The sequence below is a fragment of the Arachis hypogaea genome, chromosome 16 (assembly GCF_003086295.3).
Source record: "Arachis hypogaea cultivar Tifrunner chromosome 16, arahy.Tifrunner.gnm2.J5K5, whole genome shotgun sequence".
NCBI classification, from domain to species: domain Eukaryota; kingdom Viridiplantae; phylum Streptophyta; class Magnoliopsida; order Fabales; family Fabaceae; genus Arachis; species Arachis hypogaea.
In genome coordinates this window covers 110,130,368-110,138,297 of record NC_092051.1, presented here as the reverse complement: position 1 = coordinate 110,138,297, position 7,930 = coordinate 110,130,368, and positions in this window count along the sequence as shown.

Below are 7,930 nucleotides of genomic sequence, written 5' to 3'. Positions count from 1 at the left end.
CTTCGAAAAATGTTACCATAGATATTTTTTGTAATACTTAGAAAAATGTTACCATAAATATTTTTTGTAACACTTAAAAAATATTACAAAAGATCTTTACTAACATCTTTTTAGTTATATTATACTATTTTTTATTTTATATTATAAACAATATAAATATACTAAAATTAATTACTATAACATAAAATATTTCATTAAATTCACAAATTCACAAAATAAAATTTTTATAACCTCTTTCATTAATCAATAATCATTGTACAAGTTTGTTTTGTGATGCAAATAAAATGAGTAAAAAATATTTATAGCACTTAAACTATATGAATATTTCATATATATAAAAAAAAAAAGAAAAGTGATACACAGTACATAAAACATGACTAATTGGCAATCTAAAGCACCAACTCAGTCTCCCCAGCTTCTTGCAGCACGTAGAGAGCTCCAGAAACCTACAAAATATTCATCACTGCCTTCTTATGCAGTTGAACATATTAAGCCAAAAACAACATGGGATCACCTATACATACGCTCCACTTGTCAAACACATGTACGGTGATAAGGGGAAAATTTTTTACATATAATATACAAAATTTTATACATTCCTTCCATATACATAGAACCATACTCCAATACTCCATCCATTCGACAACATCTATTCTGTCAATCTTTATGCATGTTAATAAAAACATGTTTTGACAATATTAATAGCAAAAGATAACCTGATTCTACCCCAAAAATAAAAATTCTAAATTGAAATTATAACCTCTTTTATATTCTCTATTTATACTCTATTAACAAGCACAATTAAAGTAAGAATGAAAACCATGAGTCTTTGCCGCTGGTATACTAATCCGACTGAAGGAACTATAACTACTTCTCTCAATACAATTTTATATACATCCAAGGGCTCGAACTCAAGACAAAGGGGATAAGGATGAGCTTGCCTACCACTTGAAAATCACTAATGTACTATGCAGAAAAAATTAAACTATTTCTCACTAGCTGAAGATGATCTCTAATGTTCTACTCTAGGGAATAAGAACTACTTGAACATTTTAAAACTCAAATTTGTTGGGCTAATACTTGCACAATAGCATCCTCAACCTAAAGTAAGCAACCAAAATGAGAAAGAAAAAATGATTTGACAGGTTATGCATGACAACCATTGATTGGGAATTCAAAGCAGCAAATACAATGCCTTCTAAACTATTTATGCTGGCAATAATTTGGGGGGGGGGGGAGAAAGCATATGCATAGTGAAGAATTTAAAGTCCACGAAAATCGACAAGTGCACCAGGTAATACCTCAGGTGAGTGAGGGTTGATCCCACGAGGATTGATGTACTAAGCAGCAATAATTAAGTGATTTACTTAGTTAGAAAAGAAAAAAAGAGTGTTTTGTGGTTTTAATTGCATTAAACAATAAATTTAGGGAATTAAAAGCAAATAGTAAATTGATGTGAAGAATATATGAGAAAACAGTTAAGGTTTCAGAGTTATTTATCTTTCGGATTAACTTTTCTTACAACCTATTTTAATCATGCAAGATTCAATTCATGGCAAACTATATGTGACTAAATCCTAATTCTTTAATAATTTAGTCTCCTCTAACCTAGTTAACTGCCAATTCCTTGGTCACTTAAGTTCAATTAGAGGGTTAAGTTTAATTCTAGTTTATGTATCACAAAACCCTAATTACCCAAATATAAGAGGATTATATGTCACGTATCCCGTTAAGTCCAGATAATTAGTGATTTAGGAGAAATTATTTTTCAAGTTGTTGTTCAAGTAAATTGCTTTTCCAAGGTTCACAAGAACTCAAATAGAATAAGGGTTATTCTTCCGATCTACCCAAATTCGTAAGATGAAGAATGAAAACAAATTCTTGAAATTGAAATCAATACATGAATTAAAATAAAGAAGTAATAGTATTAATCCATAGAATAAACAGAGCTCCTAACCTTAACAGTGGAGGTTTAGTTATTCATGACTCAAAGAGAAAAATAGGATTCCGAAAAAACTGTAAACTGTCGAATGAGGTGCATAAGAGAGAAGAGCCCAAAAGACTGAATCTTTTCCCTTTTATATCTAATCCTAATTAATGTAAAATATTTTTTTAAGACTAAATAATATATTTTTCTCTTGTAAAATAAAATAAAGTTTAATCAAAATAACTAAAAAATCTCGTGCTGGCTCGTTAGCGAGAAAGGGGACCACTTCCTTTCCTGTGGCTGGCGCCAAACTTGGACTGGGCCAAGTTTAACGCCACTCCACCTGCGTGTGTTTCTTGCTTTTTCTTCATCTTGGTGCCAAACTTGGAAGATCCCAAGTTTGGCGCCACCAAGGCAGTGATTCTCGAATAAAAGTATAGATTATTATATATTGTTAGAAAGCTATGAAAGTTAGCTTTGCAACACCGTAGAAACCGCGTCAATTAAACCTCTGTATCTTAAGTTATTTCCATTGGAGTGCAAGGAGGTCAGGGTTGACAGCATCATCCACTTTCTTCCTTTTCTTCTACACGAACTCTGTCAAATTCGTCCGAATGCTACCTGAAATAAAAAAATTGTACACAACTTAAAGTAGCATCCATAATGGCTTAAAAATACTTAAATCATGATTAAACTTAACAATTTTGAGTGCAAATTCACTAGGAAAAGATAGAAAAGATGCTCACGCATCACAACATCAAACTTAAACTGTTGCTTGTCCTTAAGCAACTAAAACGATATAGGACCAAGAAGAGAAAATGTCTGAGATTTGAGTTGTCATTTAAGCTCAGGTTTTGTTATTGAATAGGACTTATGACACTCTAATTTTGCATAGGTTCGGCATCTCGCTGTCCTTTAAAACTCGGAAATATTAGTATCCTTCAGAACTAGAACTCGGATGATATTAAAGATTCTCTTCTTTAAGCTCTAATTAATTCTTGAACACAGCTTTTCCTTTCTTTGGTACTTCGCGCATTGGGCTCATCCGTGACTCTAAGTGTTGTGTTTTCAAGCTTAACTTGAAACATGAACACCACAAGCACTTAATTGGGGAATTCTTTGAGTTCTAATTTTTCTTTCTGTTTCTCTCAAACAGTGGTGTTCAGAGCCTTAGGCATTCTCTGTAACAGCAATGGTCACGACTTTAAGTGCTCAGTCTTAAGGGTTGCTTGACACTTTCACACCAAAAGCATAAGGTTAGGGAAAACTACTCTTTTGAGCTTTAGATTAGTTTTTGACCCTCCTAACCATTGATGCTCAAAGCCTTGGACCTTTTTCTTTTGATTTTTTTTTGCTGTTTGTTTTACTTCAATTTTCTTATTTCAGAGAATCTATAACACTTCTCTAGGTTCCTGTTCCTCAACCAACCAATATTCTCAACTCCAATATCAAATATGCACAGTTAATTCATACATTCAGAAATAGAGATAGTGCCACCAGATCAAAGTAACTAGAACAACTCAATATATATATAACTCTCATGCATTTTACTATTTTTTTTATATTTCTTTTCAAGCTTAGTGAGCAACACATGAGACATCTTTATATTTTTTTTCAAGTTAAAACAAACAACAAAATTAAAAATAACTGAATTAAACTAGAACCTAGGAATTAAAATTACTAAAGATCATGCAGACACTCAAACAAAACAGCAGAAAACAGGAATATAACATAATAAGAATGGAAGAAAATAGGAAGTGAAAAAGGGACTAAACAACCTCTGTTATCACGGTGGCCATCTCATTCCTCAGGCTTTACTCCTCCGTGAAGATGATTCACCTCCCTTTTATGCCATTGATGATAAGATAAATAGAGAGCGCACTCTATAACACCAAACTTAAAAGTTTACTTGTTCCCAAGCAAAGAAAAACTGAAAATGGAGAGGGATATAAAAAAATTGCATGAATGAGTAAAAATAAAAATTATTGCAGAAGAAGAAGAAAATTATAAAAGGACAAGAGAGGTTAAAACTTTTTTTTTGGATTTTTTTTTTTGTTTTTTTTTAGAGAGAGTGGCGTCAAACTCCAGGGGAGCCAAGTTTGGCGCCACACTGGAGTAAAAATCGGCCTTGTTTTATTATTGGTGGCACCAAACTTCCAGAAATCCAAGTTTGGCGCCACCCTTTTCACAATTTCTTCACAAGTTACGTCGACTATGGTGCCAAACTTGGAAATTCCAAGATTGGTGCCACCCCTCCAGGATGATTCCATCAATTTACACGCATTATGTGTAGCCAAACTTGGACTAGCCAAGTTTGGTACCACCCTGGTCGTATCTCACTCTTCCAGGGTGTCCGAAATTCCTTCTGATTACTCATGTTCCTGTTTTTAACATTCTGCATGACCAAAACACATGTAAAACAAAAGAAAACTATAGAATTATCATTAAGAGATAAATATAAATAAATAAAATAAAAAAATAAACTGAGCTTGAAATTAAAGGATACTATAGTTGGGTTGCCTCCCAACAAGCGCTCCTCTACCATTATTAGCTTGACGGTTAGTTCTGCTAAGGTGGAGGTTGATCATAGTGCTTCAACTCCTTCATGAATTTAACATAGAGAGGCATTTGCTCCAAAACTTTAGCAAAAGGAATATTAATTTGTAACTTTCTAAAAATTTTTAAGAACTTTGAAAACTGCTTATCCTTGGTCTCCTTTTGAAGTCTCTGAGGATATGGCATCTTAGGCTTGTACTCAAGAGCCTTAGGTAATGTTGAATATGTGTCAAGAGTGACTGGAAAAGGATTGTCTACACGCCTAGTTGGGACGTGTTCGACCTCCCCCTTTTTCTCCTCCTTGATGGATGATGTATTTCCAACACCAAACTTAGGTTTGATATTAGAAAAAATTTTGTTGATTGTCACCAAAGGAGGCTTGAGCTGTAAACCTTGTTGTACATTATCAGGAGGTTCTTGAAGGGTTGGAACAATAAGCTCAGTTTGCATGCACTTTTCCTCTTCACCTGATGAATGCATATTTTTGAAGACATGAAAGACCAGTTGCTCATCATGCACTCTAAGTACTAGTTCACCCACTTCTATATCAATTAGAGCTCTTTCAGTGACTAGGAATGGTCTTCCTAGGATTATGGAGGCATTTTCACCCTCTCCTATGTCAAGAATCACAAAATCAGCTGGGAGAAAGAACTTACCCACCTTGGCCAAAGATGTGATTTCCTTACCAATTCCATCCTTAGAGTCTTTGGCATTTTTAAGTGCATCCTGTATCCAATAATAGATGGTACATGCTATTATTTGGTGAACAATAGCTCCACTCTCTGTAAAGTATACATACTTCTTTTATGATACACACATCTACACTTCAAGTTATTCCCACATTACCTCTCTTTGGCACAATGCTGCTTCCTTTCTGCAATGTCATAATATAGTTGTGTCATATATACTATTAAACCTCAATCATATACCAAGAAAGAAATAAAGCAAGTACCCATTTCTCAAGCTCCCTAACTCTGCCCTTTGCTTCCTCGCATCTCTCTTCCTCAACTCTGAGCTATGTGTATCAGTTTCAACCAAGGTTAGTACTATCAGCATTAAGAGAGAGAAAGAGATAATATTAAAATACATTGTCAAGTATGCTTTCATTCTCTTCCTAGAGCATATCAACCTACAGATAGATAAGATACCTCAATTTGAAATATACAAATCCTCTTTTATGGGAAATGCATAACAAAGATGTGGTACAAGAAGCAACTAACCACATCAAGAAGTGCAGAAGCATCACGATTGCTTCCTGAATCTTTTTGGTTGAACAAGGCCAGAGTCAAACGGAAACCTGTAAATATTCTGCTAAACTGAGTTACATGATAATGCAGATAGAGGAACTCAAAATTGCTACTACAGTTTTCATATTAAAATATCCAAATCCAACAAAGGAAGCATTCGCATCTTATCAGAACTAGAAATAAACAATTTATAATGCAAAGGAATGAGCTAGAGTGAGCGTGAAGTGGTATTTAGTTAAATTTACCTTTTATCCTCTGGGTGGTATTTCTTCCACATACTAACGGGTGCGGAAAAAAATTAAAGAAGTTACTAGGCAAGGTGAATCACCTTGAACAAGAAAACTAGCAAGCAAATTACAAATCTCCCCTAAGACTAAGAATAAATAATCATGTATATGACATGGTACATGCCTGCTTCTTTTCATTGGAAATGAAAACAACAAAAATATCAGATCCTTCAGCATTGGCTATCCCATCATTGCACAACTTCTTGCAAAATAAATATACATTCTTCTCACTACAAATAAATCATAGGAAGAAAAAAATAATCATCATAAATAGATAGCAGAGCTGGAATATCAGCTTTAGAATGAAGATGAGACTCAATATGGTAGTCAACAATGAACATGCATATAGTTGAGGTCTTCTTAAATGTATCAAGAATGCAACATCATCACTATTTTTTTATTGACACTTACCAATGGAGAATTGGAAATCAAATCAATGCTAGTCAAGAGTGAAGATGTTGATAAATAGTAAATTAGTAACTCGTGGTGAGGATAATAGTAACTGTGAGGAGAACATGAGTTATAATGTCTCTGTATATAAGTCTAGTTCTGTAGCTTCATTGAATTTAGAGGTTATTATGTGCTTCACAGCAAATTTAAGTCATAGAAGAATGGAGACTCAAATTTACTGGAGGCTCAAATTTAGGCTTCTGGAATTAAAGTATAAAGATGAAACCTGGAAAATAAAGTGAAATAAACATTAAGTTACAAAAATGAGAAACTTAGAAGAAATAGGGATACTATCAATTTATCATAATGTCTACATAAAGTAGAATATAAGTAATTCGTTCATTTGTCCAATTTGGTCCAATAGTTGGAAAATCCTCTGCAATGAAATTACAAGTTAGCTAAGTTTACAAACAGAAAGAAAACATGCATGATAATATCATATCACAATAGTCATAACATGTTACATCATATCCAAGTCTTGCTTCTCTCATTCTAGTTACTTGTAAATCCCGAGTAATTAGTGAATAATTAGCTAATAAATTAATTATTAATAAAATAAATTAGAAAATAAAATTAGGATTTAGTGAGGTAGAACTAATTAAAACAAGAATTTTGACACTAATTTTAAAGAATTTGGCCCAAGATTGGGCCGAACCGGACAAACTGGACCCATATTGGGCCCAAGGCCCAACCCACTCATCTAAACAAAACGAATTCAGATCATCTCTCTCTCCCCATTCATGCATGCTGCGTTGAAACACATGAGGTAAGGGTAGAAGAGAACAAACCCTTGGTCCTTGATTCAAATTCCAATAACTTTTGATTCGGAGTTCCGATTGCAGCACCGTTTGCGGCCATGCGACCGCAGCGTCGACCTCTACAAAGTTCAGTGGTCAATTTGGTAAGGAATTTACATTTTCCCTTTCAATTTTCTCTTCCCTAATTTCAAAATCCAATGTGAAATTATGTTGAATTTTCATGATTTCGGTGTTTAGGTTCGTGTTAACCTGCGGGTATTGTTGGGTTTAGCTTGTTTGAGTTGTTGGTCAGGTAAGAACCCTCCAACCTTTTGTGAGATGTTGATTTAGTGAACTCTATGTTGATTATAGTGATAATTGTGATGTTAGATTGAAATTGGTTATCGGTTGGAGTTAATTTGAGAAATTGGAAGCTAGAGGATTAGTTTTGGAGGCTGGGTATCGTTGGTAAGGGGGATGGAGTTGTGGGACTTGTGGTTCAAAAACGCTTGAGGTGTTCCGAGTTATCAGAAAATCGGCCAAGGTATGGTTTTGGTTTCTCGTATATAATATGTACGATGTCATGAAAACTTAGGCTAGACGACCAAGGATAAGTTGAATCTTGTGTTTGATACATATTACGCTAATTGATGTGTTATGTTTGATTGATGATTGTTCGAACTGAAGGAAGTTGATGATGGTGGAAAGATTATATTTGAAGTGTAT